This window comes from Uranotaenia lowii, chromosome 2 (assembly GCF_029784155.1).
Source record: "Uranotaenia lowii strain MFRU-FL chromosome 2, ASM2978415v1, whole genome shotgun sequence".
Lineage (NCBI taxonomy): Eukaryota > Metazoa > Arthropoda > Insecta > Diptera > Culicidae > Uranotaenia > Uranotaenia lowii.
In genome coordinates this window covers 343,018,304-343,027,690 of record NC_073692.1, presented here as the reverse complement: position 1 = coordinate 343,027,690, position 9,387 = coordinate 343,018,304, and positions in this window count along the sequence as shown.

Genomic DNA, 9,387 nt, shown 5'->3' with positions numbered 1-9,387 from the left:
ACCCAGCAAACATATAATCGCATTAAAAATTGTAACTCAAGTCATTGAAAACGTTACTGCAAATCGTAATTTCAACTAACTCAAGTAAAAGGTCGTAAAAATTGTTATTCGAAGTCGGAATAAATTGTTTGAATCAGATATGATAAAAATTCCGCCATGTTTGCAGATTTTGAAGACGATTTCGTTCCTTTTTTTCTCCTGCGTGGGTCAAGCGAGAGAACAGCTTTGTTGTTCTCTCTGCGACCAGCAGTGCAACCAGATTGCTTAAAATCAACGGGGTATTTGCAAGAATTGCCCAATGACAGAAGCAGCAAATATTGTCGCAAATTCTTTCAGATTGTATGAATAAGGAATCGAATATCGTCCAAATTGTATACTCTTATCGTTTTAAACAGAAGTTGAAAATATGTATGTATATTGCCTCCTTTTTAGACATTCTAGATTTCATACGATCATTCTATAATGTATATGAAACGTATAAGGGGATTTTTTTTATTATCTGACGGGTTTGCGCCGGGGGTTTTCAGATTTTCCCCAAAATTTAAAATTTGGTTCATTTTTACGACATGTACTTGTATACACATGTATTTTTTCAGATTTCTAACATTTTTATTTTTCGAGTTAGCTTCGGTTAGATTTTTTTGTAAATAAAAAATAAGCATATTTCAAAGCTACATAACGCTGTTATTTTTCAACGGAAATTATAAAATAGCACATCAAAATGCATTAAAGTTTTATAAGCTTTCCAAATAAAATAATTTAAAAAATTATTTAATTACCTTCAACATGAAAAAGTGTAAATAAACTTTAAATGGCGTCTAAAAGTACCGTCTACATCACCGAATATTTTGCGAAAAATACCATTGTATAGCTCAATGTATGATGCAACTTTCGTCTGAAGATACCAAAGTGGGCCAACAACACCTTGAAGAGTTGTGAAAGAAATAATGACAATAAATCTTTTTTTGCATCGAAAACAAACAATAGTCGAACAACTGCACTAACATATGGATGGAGGTAGCACGCACTTCTAACAACATGGAAACAAAAGAACTTATCAAAGCAGGTAGAAACCCTATTTTTTCGTGCTTTGTAGAGTGTTTGCAGCAAAACTGATTCATGTTATATCCAATAATTTAATAACGTATTCGTTTATACCCAGTTTTGCACATTTTGCTGACATTTTTAGTAGTTTATGCGCTCAGTTTTGCATCTGTAATGCCCCAGATTTGATCTGACAATGGTCGAACTCTGAAGATTCGCGTGGGAGCGAGTGAGGTAGCAATACACTGACGACGAATTATGTTCGTTCTTGTATGGTAAACCTCAAAACTGAGCGAATAGAGAATACGAATACGGTGTTAGTATCATATTTTTAATGTCATATTACCTATAAAGGGAATGATGCTTTTTACAGCCTGGGCTGGCCATAATCAGCTGTTCGATTATTTCTACAACATCTCTGCCACTTTCTCATACGTATTTGATCAATGTGTAATGATTTTGGTGTCCAGGGCTAAGCTTCCGATATAAAAACTATATAAAGCATGTTTATATTATTTTTAACCACTTTTTTGTGATCCCAAACACAGGGACTGAAACCTTCTACTATTGGCATTGACTATGCTTTACAATGATCTTTGATCGAAAAGTTAATAAGTTATGTAGTATATAATTAGGCTGTAAAAGCAAAACTCCCATTATTGGTTCTATCACATTAACAGTATGATACTTAGACTATTGGATATAACCAGAAGTCAGTTTCGCTGCAAACACTCTACAAAGCACGAAAAAATAGTGTTTTTACCTGCTTTGATAAGTTCTTTTGTTTCCATGTTGTTAGAAGTGCGTGCTACCTCCATCCATATGTTAGTGCAGTTGTTCGACCATTGTTTGTTTTCGATGCAAAAAAAGATTTATTGTCATTATTTCTTTCACAACTCTTCAAGGTGTTGTTGGCCCACTTTGGTATCTTCAGACGAAAGTTGCATCATACATTGAGCTATACAATGGTATTTTTCGCAAAATATTCGGTGATGTAGACGGTACTTTTAGACGCCATTTAAAGTTTATTTACACTTTTTCATGTTGAAGGTAATTAAATAATTTTTTAAATTATTTTATTTGGAAAGCGTATAAAACTTTAATGCATTTTGATGTGCTATTTTATAATTTCCGTTGAAAAATAACAGCGCTATGTAGCTTTGAAATATGCTTATTTTTTATTTACAAAAAAAATCTAACCGAAGCTAACTCGAAAAATAAAAATGTTAGAAATCTGAAAAAATACATGTGTTTCTAAGTCGTAAAAATAAACCAAATTTGAAATTTTGGGGAAAATCCGAAGAACCCCGGCGCAAACCCGTCAGATAATAAAAAAAAATCCCCATAAAAAAGTTGTTGAGAAATACACCCACAAAAATGATTGCTGGGAAGCTTTTATCATTTTACGAAACATTTTATAATTGTTTTGAATAATATTGAGTTACATTTTTTGCTAAAAATATCTACATTTCAACATTACATTTTTTTTAATCTATGAGTTTGGTAAGGTAAAAATTTAAAAGTATTTTTTTAATATTTCTTTCAACACCTTATTATTAAGTTTTTTCAAGTGAAAGATTATGAATATAGTTTTCCGTTTATTTTAATTCCTTGGTTCGAATTTTAAAAAAATATGAGAATTTTGATTGAATATTAAGGTAGAATAAAACAAACGTGCAGAATACGTTAAAAATTCAAAAAAAACATGATGTCACAAACATTTTCTAGGGCTGTCAGAAGTATTTTTCAGTTCATCTATCGTTTTTTTTTTTCGTATAATGATTTTTTAAGCGTTTTTATTCTGAAAAAAAACCTTAACCTAACAAAACGATTATAAACTTCAGTTTATCTTTTTACAAATTATCAACTGGCTGAAAAAAACTAGATGATTAAAAAATTAGTCAATAACGCTGGATTTAAGGCGTAAATCCAGCGTTATTGACTTATTCAATCATGTTAAAAATGTTAAAAAAAACTGAATGCGTCAACTACTCTAAAATATGATGTAGTTTTTTTTTGTTACTCGATGGACCAAGTTAAGAAATGAAATACGGATGTGGTTTTTTAACCGCGGCGAATTTTGAAATAAGTCGAAAAAGGGTTTCAATGCTTCAATTCAATGATCAGTTCTCTTATTCCATTTTTATATTTAGTCTTAAATCTGTTCTACTAAATTTCAAAACAGTTCATTTTCTGACTCGGTAAAGTGCGGACGTCTTTCTGTTGTGGACGTATTGTGCAACTGTGAACGTTCAAGGTCATTAGAAAGCACTATTTGCTTTCATAGGAACACGTGTTAAACAGTGAACAAAAATGGAAACAAAAGTAGTCCGGGAATGTACCGTGAAGTTTCGTTTTGGACCATCAACTCAGAATCCCCAATGAAGAGATTTTTGACTACTTCAGACAGCAATGTTGGAATGCAAGTGACCTTTCGGCAATGTATCGAGAAGACTTTTGTCTTTTTGTCAAATTTAAAAAGGAAAACGTTATGAAAGAGACTTTAACAAAACTGGGACCGTCAATAGACTTTGCTTACTCTGATGGTAGTAAAATTAAGATTTACGCTTCAGAGGCATACGGATTTGTTAAATATGTCCGGGTCTTTGGCTTACCCCCCGAAGTGGACGATCAACAGATAGCAACAGTTTTTTCACGTTATGGACGTTATGGAAAAATTCAACAGATGGTCAGAGAGTGTTATCCAGCAAAACTAGGATTCCCGATTTAGAATGGTGTTCGTGGTGTCCATAGTGAACTAAGAGAAGAAATTCCAGCACAATTTAACATCCAGCAGTTTAAAATAAGAGTTTATTACGAAGGCATGGTGAACATATGCTTCAAATGTGGATCAACAGAGCATTTAAAAGTCAACTGCCGAATCGTAACACGGTAAACAGCAGATTGAGATCATATGCTCATACTTTGACAGGAAATAATGGTGGAACAATGCAGGAACAAACATCTGAACGACAGGAACAAACATCGACGTCTTATCATTTCCATCGTTGACACAAGAAAAAGAAATCAAAGAAGATTGTGGACCTTAGTGGAGTAAGGCCGATGTTTGTACGCGCTGAACAGCAGCAAAAACAAGAAGAAATCGAGTAGTCAAGCCTGGATCAGGAAGCTCGGAAGATGGTACAGCTAAAAAAGTGATGGTCGTTCCTGATGGTAAAAGTTTGGTGAGGTTGCAAGCAAGAAGATCCCGTTCACTGACGACAAGGAAGACATCGGGTTTCCAAGCATAGAATCACATGTTGAAATTTGAGGTTAGGAAATATTTCAAATGTATTCGTAGAATAAATAGTTATGCAGTAAGGAATTATAATGACCATGGAATTAAACGTGAAAATGAACCTATTGAAGAGCTTGATTTGCTTTGCAAATCGATATTTCTATCAAACTGTGTGATTTGAACGGTCAATATTCATAAAATGTATCGAATTTGTAATAATAGAGCTGTTAATGAAAAAACAAAAAAAAAACACACAAAATACTGAACAGTGTTGGTAAGTTATATAAGAAAAAAAGATTTTTAACGTTAACGTTTTTATCCTGAATAATCATTTGCTCCAGAACCACCTCTCCAAATTGTTCAAATTTCATTCAAAAATTTGATTCCAACGATTCTAATCCATCTCCTCAGTAACACACCAAAGCTTCAGCATTCGAGAGCTGTTTACTTAAAAATTCTATAAATTTTCTATTCTCGACAGTCTGCCTAAATTGGTTCCACATTGCCAACTGCGGATATTGTACCTGCACAATTTTTCGAAGCATTTACCTCCCTATTTTTATTTGTTGAACATTCGGTGTGTGTGGTGGCCAAATTTGTGAATTTCTCATTTTTCTCTCCGAATGACAAATGAAATTTATTTGATTGTCGTGCTGGTCGTATTTGTGGAAGCATTTTTTTGATTGAGAGTAGCACACAATAGAACACGAAACATTTGGTGCGACTGTTTTTTTTGCGCTTTTTTTAGTTTTATGTTGTCTTTATTTTGGTCATTGGACTGTTTCTATTTTTTTTTTTTCGTTGACCAAACACCCAAACTGACAGGACCCCGCTGGACAAAATAATTTAATATGGATTTTTTTTTGCTAGTACGTGTGAATGGTCCATTTTATTTATTGTAGAAATTGTGTGCGTTGTTGATTGCATATAGTGAACACTGTATTTAGCACTTGTTTGGCCTGTTTGTATTCGCATGAAGCTTTGTAATTGTTTCAAATGATTTTTTATTGCTTTTTCTGGCAATCATATCGGCACTCATCAAACATCGTACAGTCAATAACATGAAAAAACGGAAATAATTTTATTAAGCAAAAAAACTTGAATTAAATTGTATACTTTGACAATTTACTTCTGTGAATTCTTCAAAGTTCAAAATAGATTCTTCATAACGAACAGAAGCAAAGAGGGTTTATGAAACATGATGTTATAGAATAAATCTTATAATCACTTGAAACTAAGCGTGCGTTTTCAAGAATATAATAGCTAAAATCTTACAAGTGAAATCACCAACCCTCAAAAAGATTACGTTGTACATAATGTATTAGACTGAGTCGATTTAGGGTCATTTTGAATTTCTTAAACTCTGGGTTCTAAAAAGCTCCGTTTTCGTTCTAAACTCATCCATGATTTTTTGCAGAATTTTAAATCAAGGTTTACATGAGTAAATTTGAACTTTTATGTTTGTATGGGAAAATTGAATATTTTGATCGGAAAAATCAACATCCTTTATGTTTCTTCTGTGGAACCGAGTTAGGTTTTGTGCCAATTTCTTAATTTTCTATAGGAAATTTTCCGGTCGAGAAACAAGGGAAATAAAAATAGTTTAAACTTATTAAGGAGTTTCTTTTTATTTCGGATTTCAGGGGAACAACTTTAAAAGAACTTTAATATCTCGTGAAAAAACTTTCGTTTTAAAAAAGTGATAGAGGAGGAGGATGCTGCGCACTGCCATTTTTCCATCAATTTGATATTATTGAACAAAATTTGTGGTGTTTTGAAAAATTTCTAAGTTTTTATTTCATTAATTTAGGGATCTCTTGTTATAAACGGCCGTTTATGAATGAAAATAATACATTTGTTGTTTAATAGTAGAAAGTATTTTGAAACTTTTTAATTGTCTATTTTTAGTGAGCTTCTTTATATCAACGCAAGGTAATCACAAATTTTAATGATTCTTTTTTCGAAAAACAAATATTTAGGATAAGTTTTTGATTATAATTGCTATGCACTTAAACCTGATTTTGAAACACTGATTTATTTTTATTATTCTGATATATTTGTCAGAATTATTATTCGAAAATATCGTGTTGTCTTTGAAAATTCTGAAATTCATTTCTCAATGTGAATTGTGGTCCAAGAATTTTTATTTACAAATCTAAATTAAATTCCGAAATAAAACAATGAAATTAAGAGAGAGAATTTTTTGAGAATAGTAACAAATTTGCAATAAGGAGGATTATTAATTAAAATGAAAAAAAGTTTTTTATTCCTTGATGGCCACAATATAACGTGTTCTAAAAATTATATTTAAAAAAAAATTTGTTAGAAATAATCAAAAAGGATCAATTTCTGATACCTAGCAAATGGCGACAAAAATCACATCGATGCAAAAAAAAAATAAAGATTTCATTTTGACGGATATAGGAGTTTTGAAAAATTTGTGCATATTTATGAAAAAAAAACTGTTAAATGTAACAGACACCAGAAGAAAGATTTTGATTAAATGATCATTTTATCGATGAGTGCTAGTAATTTTGACTTCTGAGAAAGAGCTAGGTATACATAATTTTTCTCTTTAATTTTTCTACAGTTCTACGAAAATACATCAATTTGATCAGATTGCAAAGAAATTTTAAACCAGAATCTCAGATATTTTCAAAAACAAAATGTTTTGCAGTCTGCTACATAGATGATAAACGAATAAAAATCTTAGATATCAAAAAAAACTAAAACGTTCTTCTGTAAAGTCTAGTGAAAAAGTTATATAATTTTTTTTAATTTTCTAAACATTTTCGAAATTCATTTTTTTTCTAACTAATTGGCTTATGCTATTGATACATAGCCAAAGGCCGTAGGAAGAACCGGCTGGTGACAAATTATTTCCTTTAACATTTTTGCTTGAACAATGCATACGAAAAGAATAGTAAAAAAAATATGTTTAAATTTCTAACTTTCAAAAATAAGTACTAGAAGTTGCCATTTTTTTCAAAAAGATTAAAAAAATAAATTAGGGTTTTGAAGCTTTCATTTGAAAGAAAAACTTTTTATATTTCATTAAATAAGTAAGTTCTTTTCAACCACAAACATGTCCATTTTTGGCATTGGTAAACATTTTCCGAATATTTAGAAATAAAAAGAAGGCATTAAGTTCACGGTTCAAATCAAATTAAAATAAATAAATAAAATTAAATATCTAAGTTTGAAACTATGTTAAAGATGAATCTACAATATAAATTATGCGAAAAAAACAGTAAAGTATACTTTTAGTTAAATTTAAAAAAAAACAGGTTTCCCACAAATCAAAATTTTATTTTTTATTTGTGATTTTTTCCTGGTTTTTTTCCTGGTTTGTGATTCAGACTGGCTCTGATTGTATGTCAAATTTTAATTTTGAATCCAGAATCAAAATTATGAATTTGTGATCGCCTGTAATTTGAATTCTTGGTGAAAATTCTCACATTGATTTTTAAATCTTGATTAACTTAACTTAATTCCAAATCTGAGTACTGCGTTTTAATCCTGAATTCAAAATCTGAATTTCAAATTCGAAAACGTTTTTCGAATCTAAGTTCCAGTTAAAAATTCTCACTTATTATAAGCCAAATATAGCGAAATTTGGATCCGAATTCTTAACCAAAAATCTCATACTTAAGTTCTGAATTGTTGGCTTTCAATGTGAATTCTTTCTTCAGTAATTTATTCGGAATTCAACTTGTGAATCTGAAAGAAAATTGCTAATGATGAAACTATTTAAGATTTTTCAATTCTGGTTCACCATTATGAAACTTTTTTTTTGAAGCAAAAATTTAAAATCCTAGAAATGGTTTGTAATTTCAAATATTTTCTTATCATATTCCGAAAGGATGAGTTTCGAACATGATAGTTTGAAAAACAGAGCCGAGATTCGAAGCAGGATTTTTTTCCTAATGATGATCCAAACTGAAGTTCAGACTTCGAATTTTAATCGTTTTTGGCCAAATTGGAACTACAAAATCCGGAATTATTCTAGCCTAACCTTTCCAGATATTTTTCCCCAAGTATTTGAGCCGTGGAAATTAGTTTTTCAATATCCAGCGATATCAAAATTATTAAATAAAAATCATGAAGAAAAACATTTGGCTTTTTTAATACATAAAATACAATTTTTAACCATATTTTAAGCTTTCGAAAAGTTATTCACATCAATTTTGTATAATTTACTGAAAAAATTAAGACGCCAAAACATAATTTTAATGATGTATGTGTTTGTGTTCGTTTTTAAAAAAAAGATTTCGAAGTTTTGACTTAAGTTCTGAGTGGAGATTGTTACTCTCGAATATTTTTTATCGTTCATCAAAATTTTATTTGGAATTTGGAATTCGGAATTTTTTGGTTTGAGAAAAACATTTTGCTTGGCATTTTTGGACCCTCATGGGGGGGGGGGGGGGTTAACTCCAACCCACCTTCCCCCCCTCCCCGTTCCTACGGCCATGACATAGCAATTATTTTTTTTTTGTTTGATTTGTTTGGCTCAAAATATTTGTATGTAAGTTAAACGTTCCTCGATGTATCTTTTATCAGTTTTATACTCGTTAGATTTGGGCTAATTTTTACGCATTCGAGTGAATTTATTGAATTTTGACAATTTTTTATTTATGAATTTATTGACAATTTTTTTATATTCTCTTAATCAATTTATGGCATTTCAGCGTATTATGAAATTCAAAGTAGAGTTATTAGGAATAGGATTGGTCGATATATGATCGATTTATGAAAGATTGATCGTTTCAACTCAGATTTTCAATTTTTTGGATTGATTCTTTAGCATGAAAAATTGTAACCCTATAAATTGTGCATCGGTTGATATATCCTTTAGTTTTGTACGCTATTTATATTAACTTTTATACACAATTACCCGAAAAAGTGGGTTTTAGACAGAAATAAAAATGGAAGGCGGAAAAAATCGAATAGTTAGCAAAAAATGTGAGCTAGAGCAGTGTTGTTTTTAAATTTTAAAAGCATTTTCTGAATTGAAATCATCTACTTAGTGTCGTGATTCTACGAATCTCAATTCAGAGATTCACTTAAACACGTCTGTCACTCACGGGAATAGATGAATGACTGAC